At 39.3% G+C, this 13,570-nt stretch overlaps 1 long non-coding RNA gene across 1 annotated transcript; it reads right to left on the bottom strand.

Moving 5' to 3' along the window:
* Positions 1-218: 218 nt before the first annotated feature.
* Positions 219-11,618, bottom strand: LOC143655109 (uncharacterized). The gene is made up of 3 exons (XR_013162054.1): positions 11,107-11,618; positions 6,414-6,483; positions 219-359 (listed from the first exon to the last, which is right to left on the bottom strand). It is a non-coding gene; the product is annotated as an uncharacterized LOC143655109 (long non-coding RNA).
* Between the last annotated feature and the right edge of the window lie 1,952 nt (positions 11,619-13,570).

The following is a 13,570-nucleotide window of genomic DNA, read 5'->3' as shown; positions in this document are numbered from 1 at the left end:
TGCATACTGGGTCCAATGCAATTCCATCACATCTGTAGGTTTGTGTATCCACCTACACAATCAAGATACAGACCAGTGCAATCACTACAATAATCTTTTATATTGCTTGAATCAAGGAACATTTGTCATTGAGTGATACAGGGGAATATTTGTAATTGAAGTATTATAAAAACAAACAAACAAACAGCTACATCCTTTTCTTATAAACCAGTGATTATTATGCATTTGTAGGACAAGGAATTGAACAGTTGATTTTCTTCCTCTTTTATTCACATTTTTGGGGTAATTGTGTCAGACACTGGAAAAAAGCTAACATGTGGTCCTTGAAGGAGAGAGGACCAATGGAACTCCAGTGAACACTGTAACAGAGAAATGCACAAATAAGCAGTTGAAGAAAAATGAGCTATTCAATCAACTAACATTTGCAGCAGTGGTCAATAAGCCAAGCACTAGAGAAACACAGACGCCTATGCAAAGTTTCTATAGCAGAAAATGTGTTCCTTTTCTCCTCTTTTCAATTTTTCTCACCAAATTAAAACCAGACCAAACCAACACACACATACAGACAGAAATGGAAAAGTGACATAACATCATGGATGGACCCCAGAGCCCCATTTGTCTAGAATGACATTCTGAGGGCAAACAACTGTAAAATTGCTCAGCAGGGACCCCACTAATCTATCTGACCCACTTGGGGAACCTTTATATTTTTACTTCTAGTACTTCCAAAAGACCATCAAATTAGTCAAAGGATACATTATTAGATCAATTAGTTAAATGTGTGAAATCGGCTTTTGCCTTGTCATGAAGGCAAAATTGGGTCAAAGTATCTGGTTATAGCTGAGAAGTCTGGCGTTCATGTTCCAGGGAAAGCAGTGTTTGCATGTGTTTGTTTCTTCCTTCCAAGTTGTAGTAATGAAATATCTATTTGTGGAGTGCTACTTTGGTGTATAAAAGATATATAAACATGTTCCCTTACGGTCTAAGTGGAGAGAAGAGATATTTACAAATTGATCAGCTAAATAACAGTACATGTAATTGCATTGCAATTGAATAGAGCGCAAAAGTTGGATAGATAAGAGAGCAGAGATGAACTTCCCTGGAGGGGAGAATTAGATAAGCAGTTGAACAAATAAGCATTGTGAATTCTAGAACAGGGAGAATCCAGACTAATCTTGGAGTTTCAATGAAAATCAGGACTTGTGAGAATGGTTAAACTATGGGCTCAGGGCTTAGACAACCACATTCAAAATGCAGATTCACCACTTACTCTATGAATCAATTGCGAGGTTAATTTGCTTCTCTCTGCCTCAGTTCTCTCCTTTATTATCCTCTGTAAAAGGAGGGTAATTAATATGCTTATCTCATTGGATTATCAGGAGAGTAATTTGTAAAAATCACTTCTCAGAGTGCCTTGCCTTGTACAGAAGTGCTTACTATATAATCAGTTTTACTTGAACTGTGAGACTTATTTTGGAGATCTTTGAATGCCAACTTTAATATAATTAACCTCTAGTCAATGGTAGATCCATTTAAAACAGATCAATAAATGGTGAGATATAGACAATATTGAAAAAGGGTACAAACTGAGACAGGGAAAAGCCTTAGGAAGAAGGAAAATCTTCTTGGCTTGAGATAAAGAGGACCTGATTAGAATAGAGAAAGGAAGACACTTCAAAGGAAAACTGTTTGGATTTAGGGGTTAGTAGATACTATAGATGGAAAGAAAGAAGTGTCAAAACTGATCTTATTTTTTAGATTGTAGAAAATTGCCCATTATGAGTTAGTTGAAAAGGGAGTTGTCAAGCAATAAAATGATAATAATGGGCGGGTCACGGTGGCTCAGCAGGCAGAATGCTCACCTGCCATGCCAGAGGACCCAGGTTCGATTCCCGGTGCCTGCCCATGTTAAAAAAAAAAAATGATAATAAGTTCAATTGTAGATAGTTGAGTTGAAGGTGAGTTGTGCATTCTATACCAATCAGCGTTCAAGCAGAGGAACAGAACCAGTAGAAGGTATATATACATGCACACATATATACACACAGAGTCACATATATGTGTATATGGTATATACTGAAACTTGTATTAAAGATCTATCAGTCTGACAGATGCAATGACTGAGAAATAGATTGGTGAATGATGGTGTATACATATGATCGAATATGTGCTGCTACAAAAAGTAACGAAGTCGTGAAGAATGCAACAACGTGAATGAGCCTTATTTGGTGAGGCAAAATAAGCCAGAAAGAACCATTGTTATATGGTCTCCTTTTGAAAATGCTTATGAGAAAACAGGGGCCTAGATTGTAAACTCTTATCACAGACACATTTAGTTGGAAGTGGTAATAATTATTTCTGGATTGAGAGGCTGTTTTATATATCCATAACCTGGTATTTTGAGGTAAGAACAAAACCAATCAGGTCAAGATTAAGGTAATTCAGAACACAGGGGTAAGGAAGACATTGTCTATATTTTAGAACTGCACCTACATTTTGAGACCAAAGGAAGAAAGGTTTATTTTTTCTGGAACCTAAACTTTTTGTAGTACATAATCTAACTCAACCTGTCTGGATAGCTCATTTGAACAATTAAAACACAGGGAGCCTAGAATAAGAAAGAGATCCTTTAATCCTCTATAGCTTAATGTAATGCCTGGCTACATCCTAGAATATATTAAGCAGATAAGCAAAAAGTATTGGCAAAGTCCCATGAAGGATGGGAGAAAAAAATATGGAACTATTAAACTTTATCATCAGAGAATCCCCTGATACTGTGTCAAACATTAGGGGCATCCAAATCAAGAAACCAAGCCCTTGATATTGAGGCTCAATCTTGTTAAGCTTATGCAGGTAGTGGAGAAGCTTAGCCTGCCTATAGATATGCCTAAGAGTTACTTCTGGAGGGCTTCTTTTGTTGCTCAGATGTGGTCTCTCTCTCTAAGCCCAACTCTGCAAGTGAAATCATTGCCCTCTCCCCTATGTGGGGCTTGACATCCAGAGGTGAAAGTCTACCTGGTGCTATGGGAGATGACTCCCAGGGGTGAATCCTACCCTGGCACCATGGGATCAACAATTCCATCCTGACCAAAAGGGGGAAAAGAAGTGTAACTAATGAAATATCAGTGACTGAGAGATTTCAAATAGAGTTGAGAGGCTACTCTGGAGGTCACTCTTACACAAGCTTCAGTTAGACATTGCTACCTATCATAACTTGCCAAACCTCAACCAAAACCATTCCAGCCAATCCTAAAGAACACCTAGAGCAATATTTAAGATTTACAAAGGTTCCATGCACTAGAGTAACTTTCCAAAAACCTACAATCTCCAGGTGGGTCCCTGGGCCAGATAAATCCTGAAACCTAAAGGACCCAGTCTCTCCAGAACATCAGCTAGTTCCATCTCCCTACCCCATATTAATGACAGCCCCTTCCAACATTTTAGTTAGAATGGCTATACCCAAGTATCCCTAAAAAGTGGGTTAGAAAGATAAAAAATGATGGTGGAATTATACAGAGAAGGTAGGGTTTAACAAATGAACATGATTACTGAATCATTAAATTGATATTTCTTTTAGTCTCCAGTATCTTAGAGCAACTGGAAATAAAAACCTAGAATTGTGAAATTGTAACCCATAACAAACTCAGATCTCTTCTACAACTAACTGTTGTGCTGTGCTTTGAAATGTATTGCTTTTTTGTATATGTTACTCGTCACAAAAAAAGAAGAAAGATGTCAATCGTTATGATAAAAAAAAATGTTTATTCCTTCTAGCCTCCTATATTCTGGAGTAGCTAGAAGGAAAAATCTGAGAGGATGGTATGGTAGCCCCTGACAAACTTGGGGATCTGTCCTATAACTAATTGTCGAATACTGCTTTGAAAACTATTGCTTTTTTCTTTCTTTGCTTTGTGTATATATTATACAATAAAAAAAGGTTAAAAAAAAAAAAAGAAAGATCCATTCATCAATGATCTCACCAATATTTCCAGCTTCACCTTTTCCACTTGTGGCCCCAGTGCTCTAACCATATTGGAATATGATCTATTCCCCAATTATAACTTTCATGATTATCTTCGTCTCTTGAATGTCCTTTCTCCTCATTTTTTACCCAGCAATCACCTATTCATTGTGCACAGCCCAGCTCAAACGCCACCTTCTCTGTTCTGTTTTCTTCAGCAGCAAGACTGCTACAACCTCTTGATGTTGATCCTCTACTTTATTCTCAATAAATTTCACACAGACATGTAAAAATAATTGGTTCAGGGCTATTTTTAAATTGAAAGGCACATACAAAGAGATAATAGTGGTTTCCACAAAGGAAACTCTAGAATATAGACAGTGGAGTTTAGAGGCTTCAGGAAGAAAAACCCAGAGACCTGGGTTCAAATTCTGACTCTGCTACCTACTTGTCAATGTGAATGTGGACAAGTTACTAACCATTGGTTTAGTCTACTTGTTAAACAGAGCTAACACTATCTACTTAGCACATTTTTTGAGAGCTTTAAATGCCTACTTCCATGCACTAGAGTAACTTTCCAGAAACCTACAATCTCCAGGTGGGTCCCTGGACCAGATAAATCCTGAAACCTAAAGGACCCAGTCTCTCCAGAACATCAGCTAGTTCCATCTCCCTACCCCATATTAATGACAGCCCCTTCCAACATTTTAGTTAGAATGGCTATACCCAAGTATCCCTGCACTAAGTAGGCATTCAGTACATGTCAGCATCTGACAGAATGGTTCTTTCCATGCACTGTATAAGATAGCTCAGGGATTTCTTAGCAGAAAGAGAATGCATTTGTCATTCTGCTTTGTCTATGCTCCCATGTAGCTCTTCTCCCTTAATTTCAATCCAGAGTGACCTCTGGAAAAGATAACCTAGGAAACCACAAAACAAATATAGGAGTGTTTTAATTTTCTCAGAAACAAAAATAGCCAGCGTGACTGGTCTTTCTCAAGATTCCTTGATGCATGACTAAGAGAATTTTGAAATGTCTTTTAAGTTTTCCTACCAGGCATATTGGTATTTCCCCACCATCCACTCTAACATACAAAGAATTGTGGTTATTCCCAGAGGATTTTTAAAATCTTTGCTGTGCAGCTATCTTTGGAAATGAGCTAATCTCTTTAGAGGGCTGAGGCTCGATATGCGTGGAGTTTAGTACTGAGCCCCTGGTGGTAGGGAATATATAGATTCATTGAGAGCAAGAGCAAGAAAGTATGAGAGTGGGAATGGAAGGGAGAGAGAGAAATAAAGCTACAGATGGTGAAGAGTTTTCTATGTTGATGGAGCTGGTAGTATAAGCTGGGATGGGGTGATATCGATCCAAAGGTTAAGAATTATGACCTTGAGTTTATATCTCACTTCTGCTTTTTATTATCTGTGTACCCTTGGCAAATATCAGAAACTTTATAAACCTTAATTTTCTCATCTATGAAATGGTTATGCTATTAGTATCAGCTTCATAGAGCTTTGTGATTAAGAAATGAGATAATAATGAATGCAAACTGCTTTGTAATGTGCCAAGCACAAGGTATCCATTACATGGAAGTTATTGTTATTTACTAATGGAGCTTTCTTTTATCTTCCAAAAAACACATCCCATTACTGAACCAGACTCTTGCAGAGTGCCTCTTCTTGACACCTCTGCTGGATAATGTTTGTGGTGCTCAGCATCCACTACCAGTCTTCCTTTGCCTAATTATAGCAGGAAGGCTAAAAACTACATTTCACAGACTAGTATACCACTAGGTTCTGGATATGATATAATTCTACCAATGAAGTGGGCTTACCCAGTAAGGGAGGTCAGCTTCCTGATGCTGTAGGAGCTGGCATGCAAGAACAATTTTGGAGGCCAGACTCCACATTCCAGGGCCAGCTCCCCAATCAGTTGGTGTCGGGCAGTTATGGCTGTGGAAGTAGGGGGAGTAGCAACAGCAACAGATGTTTCCTGATCTGAGCATTTGCAGCTATGATGATATCAGACAGGACATAGACTTTGAGAGAGGGATTTGAGTGCAGGTGGTTTGTTGGGAATGCTTTCAGGAATAGCTCATGTAAAGGAGTGAGGGAGGTAGGACAGGGCAGAGAGCACGTTTGAACTGTGATTCTGTTGCAAGAAAGGCCTCAGCCAATCCCACAAGGAGTTTTGCAGCTGGGTTAAACCTTCAATGATGTCTCAAGTTGAGGTTAACTCCTCATTAAGCAATTATGAGATGTGAGCTGTGGAGAAATATGTAATGTTGAATAAGTTGAAAGAGGCAGCTCCCTTTGATAAAGTTCAACTCCTGAGAAGGGGCTAAATTGTGAGCCATCACAGGCAACACTTTCAGCAACTGGGGGAATTAATGCTTCAGACCTAAAGGAGGAATCTGGTTATACACTATAATTCATCCCTCGTGCCACCTACATCCATTTGCTTCATATTTCTTCAGCCCGTCTGGCAACAGCTCCTTCAGAATTCTGGTTGGTCTCTTTTTCTGGGGAAAATAATAAGATAACTGTTGGCAGGATGAACTACAGCCTCTTCTTCTGTAGGTGGTCACAGGGCTACACCTAAAATTCACCGTATTTACTACCGAGTCTAGATTCTCCTCACTTTTGTCAGTTTCTCTTTCTGATTGAGGTAACTTTATGGTGGAATGACCCAGACTCTCATCCCTAAGGGGTCTGAGCCCTGGCCACCATTTCTTTCTTCTGTCCTTATCAATTTACCATCAAAATAGGCCAGAAGAAAACCAGGAGATTTCCCATGGGTCATCTAGGTGCCAAATATATTCTTTCCTAGCTCCATTCGATAGAGAAAGCCTACCTTCTAATGATCAGGTTCATTTACTCCTAACAGGTGGTGATTCCTTTCTTTACCTGCTGGTTTCTTGGCAAAGGAGTCCAAAGTGACTTGATGCAGCCATACCTTAAGGTTTTAATAACACTCTTGCTGCTCCCTGGTGTACGAAGCAGTTCTCCTCTGAGAAAAAGAACATTCAGACCCACAAAACCTTGGGTTGTGGCAAAAGGAGAGCACAAATTCCCTAAGTGGGTCACTGGGAATGAAGATAAGCAGAGTTACTCTTACTTATACCACATATTATCCTTGTATGCATCCTTGTATCCAGACCCATGCATTTATCCTTTTCGGGGTTACAACACCATATAATGACCACTGTGTATACTTTATCCTTATCTCCAAGCTGACACCAGAGCTGCACCTTCACAAGGGCATTCCAGAGTGCTGCCAATCCGGAAGTTTCTTGGTCATTATGGTTATGTCATAGGCCCAGTAGATTTCGTGGTCACTGTAGAAACTCTGGTGCTATAATGTGAGTTCCTAAATCTGATGTGATGTTATGTAGGATACCATGTTGATGGATCAAACTCTCTCTAAGCCTTTTGAATAGTGGTGCTGGCTGAACCTTTTTAGGCTGGAAAAGAAAACCTACAACCAGAATAGGAGTCAATTCCAGTCGAGTGAATCACTGCTCCTTTCAAGATGAAAGAGGCCCAATGTAGTTAACTCACCAACACAGGGCTGAATTGTCTTCTTAAGGGATGGTGCCATGTTAGGAACTCAGAGTTAGTTGCTGGCATATTAGAAATTCATATTCTAATAACTAGATCAGCCTTGCTGAATGGGATCCTTTACCATTGCGCCCAAGCAGAGCTTCTATTCTTGCAACCATGGCTACTCCATTCATTCACCTTTTGTGCCAGCTTTGGGGTGGCCAATGATGGGAAGACTGACGTCCACTGGCCATGACTTTCCTGAAAGTACTGGGAAATGTGTGCTTTGGTACCAAAGGGAGTTCTGTGGGAAGTGCAGAACAGTATCAACTATACCCATAAGAGATAAAGATGGATAGCCTGCTGAGTGTGAGAGAAAGAGAGGAGTCAAGGATGACTACAAGGCATTCCACATAATCATCTTAGTAAATAGTATAGGCATGTATGAGATGAAAGGACAGGAGGAAAAGAAAGTTTGGGACTTGGCAAAAGGACACGAAATCAAGAATTTGACTTAGAACATATTAAATTTCAGATGGCTTTTAGCCATCTAAATGTAGCTGTTGGATAAATCAGTTTGCATTTCAGGGAGGAGGCTGTGTTTGGCGATTGAAATGTGGGATTCATTATATAAAGTCTATAAGTCAAAAATTAAGATGGATTTCCTGGGAGTTTTCTTCAAACTATCCATTGTTTCTATTTTCAAGAGAAACAAGCAAAACCTCAAGATGCAAGATAAATGTAAGACAAACTCCTAACTAATTTTACTAAAAAGGTTTAATTGAGAAAGTTAGACCAGAGATCTGCAAAAAAACATTTATTAGATCAGTATTTGCCATTCATTATTCTCTATTACTTTAGAATAACCCTTTTTGAGCCTCAATTGCCTTTACAAAACACCACTAGCAATAATAACTTCTTCCTACTGAGAATTTATTATGTGCTTGGTCTAAAGTAAATATTTTACACAAATCTCTTTTAATTTTGACATAATCCAGAAAGTAGGTTTTATCACACTTATTTTACTTATGAGAAAATTGAGACATAGGAAGGCCATGTGTCTTGTAATAAACAATTTAGTCCAAGTCAGTCCACACTAAAGCATGTCTTATGTTCATTTGGCTAGAGTTCTGGAGGAGATAAAACCTTAATGACCTGTGACATCATAGATACTTCTTTTCTTCTCCCAGCCTAGAAGAATTAAGACCAGCTGATTTTGTTTCAAGCTTTTACACAGTCCTTTATCAGCCTAACTTCATCCAAACAAGTGAACTAACTCCTCTTTACCAGAAACCCTGTGACTTGCTCATTTGGCAGAAAGAGGCTTTCTGGAGCTGAGGATTCCAGGTTACCTTGGAGTGGACAGCTGAGTTCATCTCGACCACAACAGGATGGAGGAAAGGGATTATTTCTTTCTTATAGTGAGTTGGCCTGCTGCATGATTTCCAAGGCTGGGAGTCAGCACACAAAGGTTACCTACTGTATTTGCAGAATGACTCATTGGAACAAAATGTGGGTAACAGGTCTCTCATCTGATGACATTTTGCAGCTGCGTTGTCTCTGCAGCTGTGGCCTACAGTTGAGAGGGGGCAGGCGGCTCTGACTGGACTGAAGAGGGGACTCACCTCATCCTATTCTCTTTCTGCCTTTCTAGACAGGGACACATGACTTTATATGACTGGAGTTTACTCTTGCCCTGCCTAATTGTTTTCCAAAATACCTTGCTATGCATGAAATACCCCCTGACTTTAGAATTTTTAATTTTATATTTTGCTGTACTAGATTTCACTCTTGGGAGTTCCCAAAGCTTTATTGCTTATCAGAATAATTGGGGGCATTTTAATAATAAAATTTTCTGGGCTCTAGCCCAGGAATTCCTGATTCAATAGACCTGGGGAAAAAAAAACAGGAAATCGGTACCATTTTTAGGTAAACCTTTTCCTTAATGTATGACATACAGAAAAGTACACATATTTACATGTGCATAGTTTAAATAAGTGTCACAAAGTATACACACCCATGTGTCTAGTATCCCCAGAACTAGAGCTAAGACTTTACTAGCTCACCTTATGCTCCCTACTCCCCCAGGCTCTACCCTCCCCAAAGTAACCACCTTCTACCCGAATTGGCCTCGCCTGTTTGTGAAGCTTGTATAAATGGGTTCATACATTATACATTCTTGTCTCTTATTTCTTTTGCTCAACATAGGTTTTGCTGCCTGTGGCAATATTTTGTCCATTATGAAAGTATCTTTTTCTACTTTGACTAAACCTTTTCAAATTCTTTTAATAGATTAAAAGAAGTCCTTAATTTCTATGTTATCTAACTGACCTATTTTATCTTTATGTTTAATATTTTTGTTCCTATTTTGAAAATATATGTCTTTCCTGTTGAATGAACTAATTATTAGATATACTGTTGATCTTCACATTTTAGAAAGTGATGCTTTTGTTTTATTAAGGAGAAATCCTTGGTTAGATTTCGTTAGCTTGGTTAGTAAAACATGTTTTTGTTTCAAATGAGAAAACCTGGTGGCCCATCCCAGATTAGCTGTCTTCTTCTTCTCCTCTTCCTCCCTCCTTCCTCCTCCTCCTCCTCCTCCTCCTCCTTTTGAGTAATTGCTTATTTTATACATTTAAAAACAAGTAACATTAACATGGAGCTATTAACACTTCAGGGTCTAGAGTCAGGCTTGCAGGTTCAATTTTTTTGCCTGTAACCTTGGGCAAATTACTTCATCTCTCTGTTTTGTTTTGTTTATCTTTCCTAATATTTTATTTTATTTTAAAACTGGGCTGATTTTTACTTTACCTGAGCTAATGTTTACTTTCTCAGTAATACCTGATTTAATAACATCAGTATATATTTTGAGTTACTTTTAACTAAAAATTATGGAAATAAACTATTGAGGTATTACATTTCAAACCAAGTAATTTTACAAATGTTACTCACGTATATTTTTTGGAATAATTTAACCTCCACCCTTTATTCACTGTTTGACCTTAGAGAACTACAGGTATTATCCAGTTACTGTTACCTAAGACTTATATGCCTTAATGAAAATTGCTAGGACCTAACAAATCATTATCAGGGAAAATCAGCTCTAAATGCAATTACAGTGATGTGCCCGATATTGGCATTAAAGAGCAGTGGTTTCATTCTTGTCCTTTTTTCAAGTAATCAGTGAGCCAGCTCTGCATTTTGGCAAGCTAAGACACTAATTAGGCAAATTAGGATTCTAAATTCTGAATTCACAAACACCAGGAAGGCCCACCATACAAAACCACAAGAACTCTTTCTAACTGTTGATGCCTAGAATTCTAGCCAGAGACCTTGGGAAATCCTATTAGGTTAAAACTTTTTCCTAAGAACATTAATAGTTGAAGAGCCCTTGACTCTCTATTTTCTGAATACACTTTTCCTGAGGGGCTGAGAAGAAAACCTCAGGAAGAATCTCGAAATGAAAGTTGAAGGGGTATTAGAAAGTTAGAAAAGAAATATCGGCTGGGAGACACATTGAAGGCCAACTTTGCTGACTCCATAAATCTCTGTGAAGGCAATACTGTCACCTGTATGCCTTATGACAGCAATCATATGCTTACCTTGATATCTGGAATGAAAGAGGTGTCATGTTCTGAACGGGAAAGCCATTGTTTGTCAACTGGAGACTTGTGCGACATCTGCTGACCAATACTGAGTTCACCCTGCTTCACATTTGAAAATTCCAACATACGAAAATTTAGAAAATAGTCAGAAAAGCCTTATGTATCTCTAATTGTTATGAATCTGACTATAAACCATATGGGAAATTCCAATTTTCCAAGGGAAGTTCTTTTAGGTACATGCTAGGCAAAATGGCTGCCCATGTCACTGTGCATACGGCAAGGTGATTAATTTTGCGGTGGCAGCCACAGCAAAATCACCCCATAGCATTCAGGAGAAGTCATCAACAGAGATTACTCTTGGCAAGCCAGGAGGATTTTCTGCTTCAGAGAATTACTTTCTAATTACTAAGAACGCGATATGGAGGAAACAAATGTTGGCTCCAACCAAGTGTGTAATTGATTGAAAAGTTCAGTCCCAGTTTAACTGAAAAGAAGCAGAATCAGTTGGCCTGTTGCTGGAATTCTGTGAGTGGGTGGGGCTGGATTTTCTCCTCTTTGTGGGATTTAGGAGTTAGATTACTTGCTCTGTCTTTAGAAATTAAGAACTCTCAAGATTCAAAGATAATAAAAGAAAAGCGCTCCTAGGAACAGAAGAATATGTAAGCTTATTGTATCAGCATGGCCCATTGCCCTGAGGGCATTGGCTCGGTGGTCCTATGATACGACTAAAATGTTAAAATAGCAGATGAACATTTACTAGATGGACAAAAAGCTTATCCTGATGGCCAACTCCACTCCCCTGATTTGGAAACAAATGTTGGTTTCTTTCATTGGGGTGCTCACAAGATAGAAACAAAGACATGCTCTGTAAATGGGGTGGAAGGATGAGGAAAAAAAATCAACAGTCAAACCAAAGCAATTGAAATAGGAAAGGGTCATGTGAGGAAGTGAAAGATATGGATACCCTTGAAAAGACGGATGAAAGGATTTTTCTCAGGCTTTTCTCTGTGTGGTATGCTGACACTGAGATTGCGAGAAGCAGTGGATGGAAGCTTCAGGATCTCCAGGCTGCTGGTATATGTTGGCAGGCCAAATCTCAGGGTGTTACTAGTCATTCTTTTGGTTTGTCTAAACATGGAACGCATTCCTGGAAAACATTCAAGGCCATGTTAATGAGCCATTTGAATCTCGAATCCAGAATAAATTTTTAGTCATTCCAGTAGCATATTGTTTTTTCTGAGCAAAGGATAGTGACCAAATCAAGGGATATCTGTTACCCCTGGCATCATTATGAAAAGTGAGCATGCTCTTTTCTCATTTATGTTTTCTGCTAGTCTGACAATGCCTGGGTTACATCACAAAGCAATATTGGACCTCTGGACTTCATCCTTGAAAATAATCTGGATTTGCCCTGGGGACAAAGACAGAATCAAACTCATTGCTGCTTTTGCATCTGCTTCTGCTGTTCCACTGGGCTGAAATTACCTGGATCATTTTCTCCTTACCTCTTCTCAGCCTACTTAATGTTAAGTTCAGCTCATTTTGTTCAATAAGTGACCATTGACTAACTAGCAGGTGCCTGACCCTGGGAGCACAAAGATGACCTGTTGCCATTTACAGTCTAATAAATCTCAATTTTTTTTACTACTTACCACATGAATCTCTTCCTTGGACTTCCTGGATTTGGTTCCTTGTTCTGCCACTCAATAGCTGTGTGACATGGTTAAAGACCACCTCTACCTTTGCACATAGCACCATGGATCCAGATACAGTTTATGCTCCCTCTGCCCCCCTGCCCTCCATCTGTAAAATTCTCTGGCTCTGGCCAGAGTGACCCGAGGTTGTTACTGTAACTGTGGCACAAAGTCATCACTGCTACCCCATCCCTACTACACACTGAGATGCCACATATATGACATAGGCTGGCAAAAAGGGACAGTGGTAGGTAGATTCAGGTGTCAACTTGGCTAGGTGAAGGTCCTTAGTTCTATTGCTGTGGACATGAGCCAATGGCATGTGAACCTCATCTGTTGCTGATTACATCTGTAGTCGGCTAGGAAGTATGCCTGCTGCAATGAATGATGTTTGATTTAATTGGCTGGTGCTTAAATGAGGGACTCAACGTAGCACAGCCCAAGCAGCTCAGCATACCTCATCTCAGCACTCACAGCTCAGCCCAGGCCTTTGGAGATGTAGCAAGGAATCACCCCAAGGAAAGTTGTTGGAACCCAGAGGCCTGGAGAGAAGGCCAGCAGAGATTGCCCTGTGCCTTCCCACGTAAGAAAGAACCTCAACTGAAAGTTAGCTGCCTTTCCTCTGAAGAACTATATGTCAACTAAATACATCCCCTTTTATTAAAAGCAAATCCATCTCTGGTGTGTTGCATTCCAGCAGCTAGCAAACTACAACACTACCCGTGCAGGGACCAAACTTCTCTTTTGAGCTTTGGCATCTTTGGCCA

The sequence above is a fragment of the Tamandua tetradactyla genome, chromosome 14, assembly GCF_023851605.1.
Source record: "Tamandua tetradactyla isolate mTamTet1 chromosome 14, mTamTet1.pri, whole genome shotgun sequence".
Taxonomy (NCBI): domain Eukaryota; kingdom Metazoa; phylum Chordata; class Mammalia; order Pilosa; family Myrmecophagidae; genus Tamandua; species Tamandua tetradactyla.
This window is presented reverse-complemented; position numbering and strand designations above follow the sequence as displayed.